Below are 11,337 nucleotides of genomic sequence, written 5' to 3'. Positions count from 1 at the left end.
TGTATTGCTATCACTGAGTTAATAACACACTCTGAAAGCTTTGCTGGTATTAATTATGGGAATACTCTGAGCAAACCAAATAACGTTTTCTTCCTTTAAGGCACTGAAGCAGACACATATCAAGGACTGATGCGCACTTACTGAGGAAAAGCTTTGAACGTGACTCTTTTAGCCCAAAAACCCGAATAACACCTACATTTTTCACCCAAGTCATTGGCCAAACTACTGTACCTTGTCTTGGGAAATCATATTTTATGAGTACTGTTTTACCTTTGTGTACGTGTTCATAGAAAAGCTAGCATTTTTGAATTTTATAGCAAGTGTGTGGAGGTAGCGAATTGTTCTGAACCATTATTTGTAAGTCTGCAGTCTTAGCAAAGAGTGTTGGTTGCCTTTCAAGATTTGACATGCAAGATAGTGCCACTATGCTTCCTTTATTAGAAAAATCCAACCCACACAGAAAAAAAAAAAAAAGGTAATGGATTAGTCATCAGTCAAAAATAAAGAAGCAGGCAAAGACTGAGACAATGGGATAAAGAAAAACAAAGAACTTCCATAGAAGTTGGTGTAAATGTACAACAGGAGAACCCATTTCCTCCCACTCAGAGTTAGGTTGGGTCCTGGCATTGACTTCCTTATGATAATGGTTAAATGAACTTCTTGTTTTAGTTTGTAAATGGTAAAAATCTGCTCTTAGGAGGAAGGAAATCCATCTACCATTCAATTTCTGATACATCACTGTGCTTTGCCATCAGAAGTGTTCATCAGAGAATGACCCCATCATCAACCCACAGCACTACAGAAACACAGCAGAAAAAAAAAAAATCGCTTTAAATCCCATTTCTTTGCATCATCTGAAGCTGGCAGGGAAAAGTGGATGAAGTGGCTTGGAGAACCCCAGTTCTCTGTTTTTTTCTGTTGTGCTGGCAGCCCACTGGCACCACAGCAGACAGAGCTCCAGTTAAATCAGGTCTTGGCGATCCCACTCTACACTTGATGGGAGTTGCAAAGACATTTCATCTCCTTAATTTCCTGCACTGGCCTCAGCACAGGCATGAAGAACAACACAAGCCACCCCCCTATGGAGATTTCAAAATGGGACCTGATCTGGGCTTTCGTTGAGTGGCTTTTTTATAAATTCAGAAGATACATTAAAAATGTTATTATCCAACATTATGGGGGGGGGGGGGTGACACCTTGCATGCACAAGAAAAAGCCAGAACAATAACAGAAAAGGACAGATGCTGTATATTGGACAGCTGCTGCTTTTTTTCTTTTCCTCAACTTACAGATGACCTAGCATATAAGGCACAGACTGGTTGTAAAGACTTGATAAAGAAGAAAAAGCATTTCAGTGATGAGCAGAATTTTACTCAAGGGACTTCCTGATCATCTTTTAGAGATAATGAGGAACACCTGCCTCAAGCTGAGCATTTCATAGAATGGCTTGGATTGAACTGGAAGGAACCTCAAAGATCATTCAGTTCCAACCTCCTGCTGTGGTCAAGGTTACCAACCACTAAATCAGGCACCAGATCAAGTTGCTCAGGGCCCCCATTCAATCTGGTCTTAAACACCTCCAGGGATCCCATTTATTGGGATCAGCTGCTGCCATTGCCTTTTTTTTTTTTTTTTTTTTTTTTTTTAAACCCACAAAGCAAAAAGTCACAAGACTTATGTGAAGAGTTATGAGTGTGTCAATATACAGGAGTGCGGGTTGATACAACAACAAGGGACTTCAATGGATAAGAATTTTGAACTGATGCATTTTGCTATATAAAGATTATACAAGTGAATATATTTTTAAACTTACATTGAAATGTTATTATGACTTTTTAAGCTTTTTCTAATCCATAACTCACTCTGAAACCCAGCTGTGCTACATATCCTGTTAGTTGACACGTAGCTTCATCATTAGTTATTATTGACACCCATATGAGACTGAGCAAGACTGATTGTATAACTAGAGGTTTTTAAACTAAATATTTATTCACTTGTGCTTTCAACAGATGGATAAAGAAGTGAAATATTAGCTCCATTTTCTTCTACATAATTGAGCCTTGCATTTAATTAATTCTTACAATTTGCATATCATTTATAATTAGGTTATTGCCACCTCTAAGCTGAAAGCCATCAAGAACAGCTGCAGTGATGTTCTCTGTTTTTAGGTAGAAATGAGCTTCTTGATGGGCAAAAAAATAGGAGTTATCTGATTTTATTAGTGTGATGCTCACTGGAACACAAAATACAGAATCAGTATTGCACTAGAAGATAAGTTAATAATGCAAAAATACATAGATTGACATTTAATAATTTTATGTTTCTTATCTTCAGATCTTACAAGCTGTAAAAAAAAGGCAGGTGATGAAGCAATCTTGTGATCTTTCCTGTAGGCCTCCTAGAGACAGACACTTCTAACACCAGCTGTTCTACTAAACTGGAGATAAAAGCTTTAGGTTCCTCTTCATAAACAAATTATTATACATCAATTTAAATACATTAATCAATAGAAGAAGAGCAATTGCAGTAGTAATTTCAAAATGAGTGAGTGATCACTGTACAAACCTCAACTGAAGAAGATGGTGAAACTGGTACGTGTGACAGAGACACAAAGGTGAAGTCCACTCACCTCATTACCACAGGGTAAGTCTAGAAAATAATCTCCTACCTAGCTGTAGGTGCACTCTGTGTGTAATTTTGTAACCTCAATTTCTACTATCTTTGTGAAACTTGCTGTTGAGAATTCATTCAAATGTCATTGCATCTACTATATTAAGATATGTAATTTAATGGATGACATGAACTCATAGGCAGAAAACTGTCTTTCTCCCTGGGATTTCCATATAACTTTCTGTTTTTAGTTTACTCTGTTAGCCTGGTTGGTAAACTCAAGAATATGGAATTACACATGTACAATTCATTTAACAATAAATATTTCAAGAGCCAGGAAACCCAGAGAAGGAGCAATATGATAGACAAATCAATTATTTTAAGAAACTTGGGACATTCAAGTAATTTTTCCAGAGAACCATAAATAATACAGTTTAAAACAACGGACCTATTTTCCGTCACAGAAGTGAAAAGACTTCATGTTCAAAGCAAAAGAAAAAATGGCTTATTCTGCTCTTCTGTATCCCATTACATAGCAATATATTGTTCCCACTATGTTGAAGAGAAGACAAAGTATTCATGTTTTACTCCTCTTTGAAGCAAATAATCTAGGAGAAAGAATGTCTATTTTTTTTCCCATATGTTTTAATATATTCTCTTTATTATATCACCAGAAGTCCAGGGAGCTTCATGCAAATTTTCCAAGTGAATAAATTTTAGTTCTATGCTGAATGAGAACAGATTTTCTATGTAATATTCAGCCCATTTATGAACAGGATTAACTCCAGCATCTTGCTAACTTCCCTGCTATACTAAAGCAAGGAGTTTGAGTTATAGTTTCTGGAAGAAAATGGAATCGTAAAGTGGTAGCAGAACATTATAAGAAATGGAAAAAAAAGAAAAAAAAAAGAAAAAAAAGAAAAAAAAAGAAAGCTTTTTCCATAGGCTAGAGGAAGAATCTGCTATTAGCATAGTGCTAGGATGACCTCTGAGAAGGATAGAGGAGAACAGTCCATGGAAAATCAGTTGTTTTTTTTTTTTTTAAGAAAGTGAGAGAAAAATTGTGAAATAATGGGAGAAAATCTTATTCTTTTCTCACAAAAGAGATGAGCAGATGAAGATTATCAGCAGAACAGGAGACAGAAAGCATCTAAATGAGGGAACCTTGGGGAAACATGGATCAGTCAAGGAGCAGAGCTCTGGGGAATTTTCAGCAGGCTTCATTGAAGTTCCACAGAAATTCTGGAACCATCAAGGCTATCTCCTGGGCTCTCCTTCACCTTGGATAAGAAGTCATCGCTTTGCTTCCTAACAAGTAATTTTGTTAATGTCTTGAATCTTGAAAATGTCTCAGCTCTTCTATTTCTCCTATTTCTCTTATGTTTGTTTTCTTATTGAAGAAAAGGAGAATTTTGACAAAGTCATTTGTGGTAACACTTTTATTTAACAGACGGCGGCCCAGATTTTTTAAGTTTCAAAATGACCAGTTGTGGAAGTACATCTATGGTTCTGGGAAAAAAAAGTCACTTTGCCTTGCAGTGACCTTCCATTCAGTTACAGTTAGGAATTCAGGGATTTAAGTTTTGTATCTATTTTAAACTTATGTTAGATGTTTCTTGAGCCATCCCTCAGCAAGAGAAGGCCTGCAAGGAAAAGGCAGTGTCAGATCTAGCCTTTCAGATAGGGTGCTGCGTGTTAGATGTTTGTTGAGAATGCTCTGTGCAATCTATGATTCCTGAGCTATGGCCAGAGAAGTTAACTGGCCAATAACGTGCAAAGAAAACATGCTAACAGTTTACTGCAATAGATAAACAAGTTTCAGTGTGCAAGTACATTCCTTGTATGCTAAAATGGCGACACTATCTTCCAGCATAGGTTGCTTTGAGAACTGCTATATCAGCAACGGAACATACTGCGTGATTTCTACCAGAGGACCTCATCCCATTAAGAAAGATAATGAAAGATCACTATACTTATATTTTCAAGCACAAAATAGAGGCGTTCCAAAATATAAACATTGATGTAGGTTTATAAATCAAGATGGATTTCTGTTTTCCTGGAGTTAAAGAATCCTCAACTCCAAGAATTACAGCTGTTTTGCTGGAAGGAGTGCATTAGTCCCTTCATAAGGACAAGCTGTAGAGGAAAAAAAAATCTTTTATTGGACTAGTTGAGTTGGAAGAAAAACAGGCAAACTTTAAAGAGCCAAGAATGTATTCATACTTAAACATGAATCAGCACATTTGAGACCAAGGACAGTCTGAGAGCATTATCTTTGACCTTATCCTTGTCATGCCAATCCATGAGACAATTAGGAAGGAAGGGTTATCTGATATTTTTGGAATAGAACATGGTGTTGGAAAATGGAGATGTGATGAGCTTGTTGCTTCTCATGGGAGGGGGTTAGAGTGTGCAGAATTGTATTATAATTTGTTAGAAAAGCTTTACTTTTGTATCTAACTTTTAGCCACTAGTCAAATTACATATTTCAATTCCTAATATACAAAAATTTTTTTTAAGAGATGGGGATCTATTTTATACATTACTCTCAGGGATTGAGTCTAGGACTTTGTAGAAATAAAAATGTTTTCCAATTGATAACAGGCTACTTCTGTCTGCAAGTGATATCTCCTTGACATTGCACAGCAAGTATTTGGTCTGCTACTGAAATGTTTATGCTAGGGAGTGAAGCACCAATGCAATAATCAAGAGCTGTCATTCTACAAGGACTGTGAAGGCTGTATATATCTGCCCTTGAGAAAATGCTGTCTGATATTAAATAACTCAAGACTTGGAGATTTCTGTGAAAAGGATCACATTTTTGATGTGATAGCAAATTGACCAGTTACTTTTCCAGTAGTTCTATTTTCCTGATTATTTCTTTTTCCCAATCACACATGATAGTACTTTTTTCTTTTGGCTTTTCCTGGGGGGTGAGGGGGAAGGAAATAAAAAAACAAAACAAAAAAACAATGATTTGTTGATGAAGTTGAGAGTGTTTCTTGCTTATCTTTATTCTTGCCTCTTTTGAATCAGATATATATTCTTTGCTGCTTTGCTTCAGATAGCAATTTCTGAAGGAAGAATTTTCATTGTGTCAATAGGTTCTTGTTGCCTAGGAACATTTTTCAATTTGCCACTGTGTAGGTATTTAGGTCACTAGTGAATTAATCCTTTTAAAATTATAGCTGCGTAGTCAATCACCAATTCTGAACTATCCTACTGAGAATTGGCAGTACAGTACTTAGTTACTCATGGACTGAAAAGTAAAATTAAATGTTCTGCTTGCAAAGGAATTTTATGAGAGGAAAGAAAATGGTGTTGGTTCATAAGAAAATGTCTGTGCTCTGCAAACATAAACTCTGCTGTCTTCTTACCTTCACTTAATTTACCACTGCTGTCTAATTTACCTACTCCAGTTATGATTCCAGCAAAACTCCCTTTCACTTCAGAAAAGCAGGACATGGTCTTACAGTAGAAAGATAAATTTGTCCTTTTTATTTGAAATCTTTTTCAAGTTGCACATGACCCAGGGATCTGCCTTTGCCACAAGAAAGGTGAACAGTGTCCTGCATATCAGGCAAAGCATGGACAGCAGTTTGAAGGTGATCATTCTTCTCTATCCAGAACTGGTGAGGCCAAACCTGGGGTAGTGGGTCCAGTTCTGTGCTCCCCAAACAAGACCTGGACATTTTGGAGAGAGTCCAACAAAAAGCCACAAAGATGATGGGGAGATGCATCTAAAAAATTAAGAAAGTTTCATATTTTCTACTGATTGCTACATCATTTTTTAGCACATTACTGAGAAACATAGTCTGTAATTGAGACTCATTTTTCCATCAGCCTGATATCTGAACCTGCTATTTCCAAGGAATATTTCTAAGGAAAAATAACACTGGATAGAAGATGATTCAGAACGTGCCTAAAGTCACATCATATCCTCTTCAGAGAAGAATTCTGCCTCAATTCCTCATTACCAGATCTCAGAGCACACAAAGTATATTCAGAATTGAATAACATACCTCAGTCACGAGTGTGATAAAATATGCAGAAAGAGATATTAACTGCCTTGCTCTATAAAGCATCCCTGTACGTGCTGCTCAAATTGGACAATGGATTTTAATTATGCAAAGATTAGATCAGAATGATTAAGAGGATAATAAAATGAGTGTATCAGACACAATGTTATTTGCTCCGGTTTGTGCTAAAACATTCTATCTTTTTATTGTTGAAAAAATATAATAATGAATTTAGGAAAGTTAAGAATGGGATCTTCAGCTAGTGTTTGCCTCACTGATGCCATATTTCATGGATCTTTCCTACTTTTACAAGTACCGTGATAGCTATATGCATGACAATAAGTGGAAAGACGGCATTAAAAAGGAGTTAAAGAGTGAAAAGGCTTCTATATTCGGAAACAATATAGAAAACTTTCCTTTGAATGATTTGAAATCTGAGGCATTTAAGTTGCATTCTACTCACTGGAGTGTTTCCAAAGTATATTTCTGACATTCTCATGAGGAAGATTTTTAAGTCAGTTATTTTGTTGTGTTTTATATCATGTTATATTTGTAGAATCATAGACTTATTAAGATTGGAAATGACCTCTAGGGTCACCTAGTCCAACCATGAACCCATCACCACCATGCCCCTCTTGCTCAGTGCCATGTTCCCATATTTCTGTAACATCTCCAGGGACAGTGACTCCACTACCTCCATGAGCAGCCTGTTCCAAAGCCTAACCACTCTTTCTGGGAAGATTTTTTTTCTAATATCCAACTGGAACTTTCCCTGGTGCATCTTAAAGGCATTCCCTCTTTTCTATCACTGTCACCTGGAAGAAGAGGCCGACCCCCACCTCACCACAGCCTCATTTCAGGTAGTTGTAGAGAGCAATAAGGTCTCTCCTGAGCCTCCTCTTCTCCAGATCAAGCAACCTGAGTTCCCTCAACCACTCCCCATAAGACTTATCCTCCAGACCATTTATAACTTCACTGCCCTTCTCTGGAATGCACTCCAGGGCCCTGTTGTCTTTCCTGTAGAGAAGACAACTGAACGCAGTGCTCAAGGTTTTGCCTCACCAGAGCCAAATGTTATGGTATTATTTTATGTATGTAATTTTTGTTGAAGCTGGGAATGAAACTAAGCAGTTCAGACCCTAAGTCTATAAAAGATATTTAAGAGATGAAATGCATACGAAGGTGGTACATTGGGAGGTAAGGCAAAGGCTCAGTAGATTGCATATATAATCAAATTTTCAGTATGCATATACGTTTTGTTCTTCTATACTTAAAGGCTTTCTGGTAAAAGAAGCTATGACTGAAGGAAGTGAGAAGAATGTGATATAGCAAGAGAGAGAAAAACTTTTGGAAAAACTCTTTATAGTGGTAATTGATGACATGATGCCTGAGTTCTATGTGGAAAAATACATTTCATTTGAAGTAGCATTTTCTGATCATTCTTACTGATTTTTCCCATAAGACCTCTTCTAAGACCTACCAGAAATCTCTTTTTTCTTTTTTTTCTTCCATTTTTATTTGAAGTTTTAATGCTCTGAGGGATAAAATGCTACTGATCTCTTTTGCTTATGCCAGTTGGACAGACTCTCCAGTCATTCCAGGATGGTTCACTGGAGACAGAAGGTCACTCTCTGTTGAGATGAGAATACCCTCTGTGTCTGTTTCTGCCCTTCAGGTGTGCCACAATCCTTTGTGGGACTTTAAGGTTGTTTATCAAGTCCTATCCAACCACTACAGCAGTAATTGGATGCTGACTTTCAAAATCTTATTTTTATTTCCTTAAAAGACACGTAGTAACAAGCTGGTATCACAGAGTGTTTGTCAATTGTACTCCAGAGGCACCTGTGCTCCAGGTCTTGACAAGTAATTTTTGCAGATTACATGTCATTTCTTAAGTTCTTTGAGAAACTTTAGCATGAAAAGTATTATGTAAACAGTTTACTTATTTTTTGTTAAAATAAAAATGCAAACTCTGGAATGAACTAGCCTATTGAGGTGCAGGGAAGCAGAGAGAATTTCTTTATAAACACAATATTTCCTTACATTTGTTTAGTGCTATTCTAAATTTTCCCGAAGACACATAAGAGTGCTGAATATTCAAAGGATTTCAGCACTTTTGAGTCAATGCAGACACTAAGGGGGAAGATTTCCATAGCAACAAAATTACAGAAAGGAAAATATGAAAAATTGTTGGATAAGGATATGAAGACATAAGTATGTAGGGGGTGGGAGTGATATGGATTCTGTAGGGTTTTATAAGGCAAGCAACTGAGCCCTGATTGCTCATTTCTTCAAAGAGAACAAAATCACCAGCAACTCCTCACTCTACATTTAATCAGATTTGCATAAATTTTCTAGGTGATCATCCAGCTCTTCCTGAGATTCTTACTTCTATGGAAATGATGATACTAGTTACTTCTCTATTTTTTAAAGGATGTGACTGACCAGTGGCATACAGTGATGTAAGATGCTTAATTGTCAAAGACGTCAGAGAAACTGTATATTGTGTGCATCTTCCAATTACCAGAATTTCATTCAAGTATTCTGTTGAGTGATGTGTTTTTTATTTATAAATCTTCACAATGTTATAAATCAACAAATAATATAAAATACAATATAATCCATATATTTTTCTATGTCTTGCATATACTATTACAGATCATTAGAATAATGGCCGTGGAGATTATTATTGAGTAAAGTCTACAGTCAAGACAGCATGAGGATAGGTTTTCTGATAGGAAGAAGTATGAAAACCAAGGTGTGTCTGACAGCACTTGCAGTTTTTAACATTTTTTTTTTTCAATGGCGTTTAAGTTTTAATGTGCAAAACTCATGGCTATAGTTATTTTTAATGAAATGATGTTACAGATATAAGGATTATGCTCTTGGTGAAAGGTTGAGTCAAGGTAATCATGCGGTGGTCACAAACAATTTCAGTTTTGCAGAGCTGGCGTCCTATTCAAATTTCCTATTTTGCACTATGTTTTTAGCATGCTTTTCCTAAGGAAATATTCTTCAAATTTAGATACAGATAGTTTGGAAAGGTCTTTAAGCTTCTAACAGCTACAGTCAGCAACAGAGGCATTTTTCTGGGTTGGGGAATGAGTGCATAATCCTGTAAACACAGTGCCACCAATTACAGCCAAATGTTACACTTCCACCTTGAGGATAGGAGTGGTTGCTAACTCAGGCTTTCACTAAGAGAAGTGAGATATAAGCACTATAAATTACTTGTTTCTATGGGGGAAAGAGGAAATGAAAATAGTAGGAGGAAGTACAAATAGATGGCCATGCGGGAAGGAGGGCCTGAAAGTGCAGGAGCAAGAAAGATCCTTCCTGTGTGGGTAGAGAACAGGAAAACAAACAAACAAACAAGAACAGTGCTGCTGTGAACCAGAGTTGCTTTTATGTATGCATTCTGCTTGTGATGGAGATATTACTTGAAATAAATCAATAGTAATTCACTTAACAGACCAATACTGATGCGCTGCTTCTCCAAGAAGAGTAAATGGAGACTGACTTTTCACCATCTTGAAAACAAAATGGCTATGGCCTCCTTCACGTGTGCTCTGTGTTCTAAAGAAGTGTGTTGGCTTTGCAAAACCTGTATATGTATTTCTATGTCTCTCACATGCACACATGCACTCATATGCATATGTGTATATGTAGGTGGTATGTCTGGACATGTCTTACCTTACTAGTGACCTTTCTGAACTGTTTCTTGTTTTGCATGGCACATTTCTTGTTAGCTGTGTTGCTGTTGTCTGTTTAAAACCAGCAGGTCATACCACACATCTTTCATTTTCTGCAAACTTTCTCATTGTTTTTTATGCTTCTGGATCCAGATGTTCAGTTTCTGTATTTTCAGTATGCTTCAATGTCCATGACTTCTTCATGTCTAAGTCTATCTCAGCCCACTCCTATCTACTTAAATAATTTACATCTGAAGAACAGTTTGCATCTGAAGAACCAGATAACAGTTTGCATTCTCCTATATTGTCTTTATATCCTCCCCTGTTTCCCCGATGTCTGACAGAACTCATCCTCTTTTTTCAGCCAACCACATTAATTTTTAATAAATTTTTCATCTTGGCCTCTGTTTAAGAAGCCCATCATATATCATCTTGTATATCTGAGATTGATTCTTACTAGCAACATTGCAGATGATTTTATTTTGCTACATCTAGCTAAAATATCATAAGTTTTATATAAGAATTCAGTGAGGTTCTTATCTTATCTGAACAGATATAACTTTATATTACCTTTAGAAATCATAAACAAAAAAATCGATTTCTGAATTCTATATATGCATTTAAAAAATTCAAGGAAATCTTGGATGACAGTGGTCAGTATTGATGTAATTGTACAGTTAATTGTCTTATTGCACAAAATACTAAGTCCATGGAAAATATCATATTCTGATTTTTTTTCCCTTTTGAAAATTTTGCTGAATTACCATATGTTCTGATAAAATTAAGGTCATCTTACCTGGCAACAGAAAATAATATGCTGAATAAACTTGCAAACTTCAACGATAAGGAAAAGGCAGCTAGCAAGATCATATTTCAAGAAAGTTGCTAGCATCAATCTGTAAAATCTGTTCTAAGTCATTCTAAGGAGCCGTGAAAGTGAAGTATATGATGAGACATGCTTTTTAACAGTTTAAACAAAATGACATTGGCTTACTCAGAATAATCTCCTTAATGCG

The 11,337-nt window shown here is 36.3% G+C and overlaps 1 long non-coding RNA gene across 1 annotated transcript; it reads left to right on the top strand.

The window, feature by feature from the left end:
• Positions 1-2,335: 2,335 nt before the first annotated feature.
• Positions 2,336-5,562, top strand: LOC149920331 (uncharacterized). The gene is made up of 3 exons (XR_016471843.1): positions 2,336-2,643; positions 3,715-3,925; positions 4,481-5,562. It is a non-coding gene; the product is annotated as an uncharacterized LOC149920331 (long non-coding RNA).
• Positions 5,563-11,337: the final 5,775 nt, after the last annotated feature.

This window comes from Phasianus colchicus, chromosome 1 (genome assembly GCF_987193195.1).
Source record: "Phasianus colchicus chromosome 1, bPhaCol1.hap1.1, whole genome shotgun sequence".
Lineage (NCBI taxonomy): Eukaryota > Metazoa > Chordata > Aves > Galliformes > Phasianidae > Phasianus > Phasianus colchicus.
This window is presented reverse-complemented; position numbering and strand designations above follow the sequence as displayed.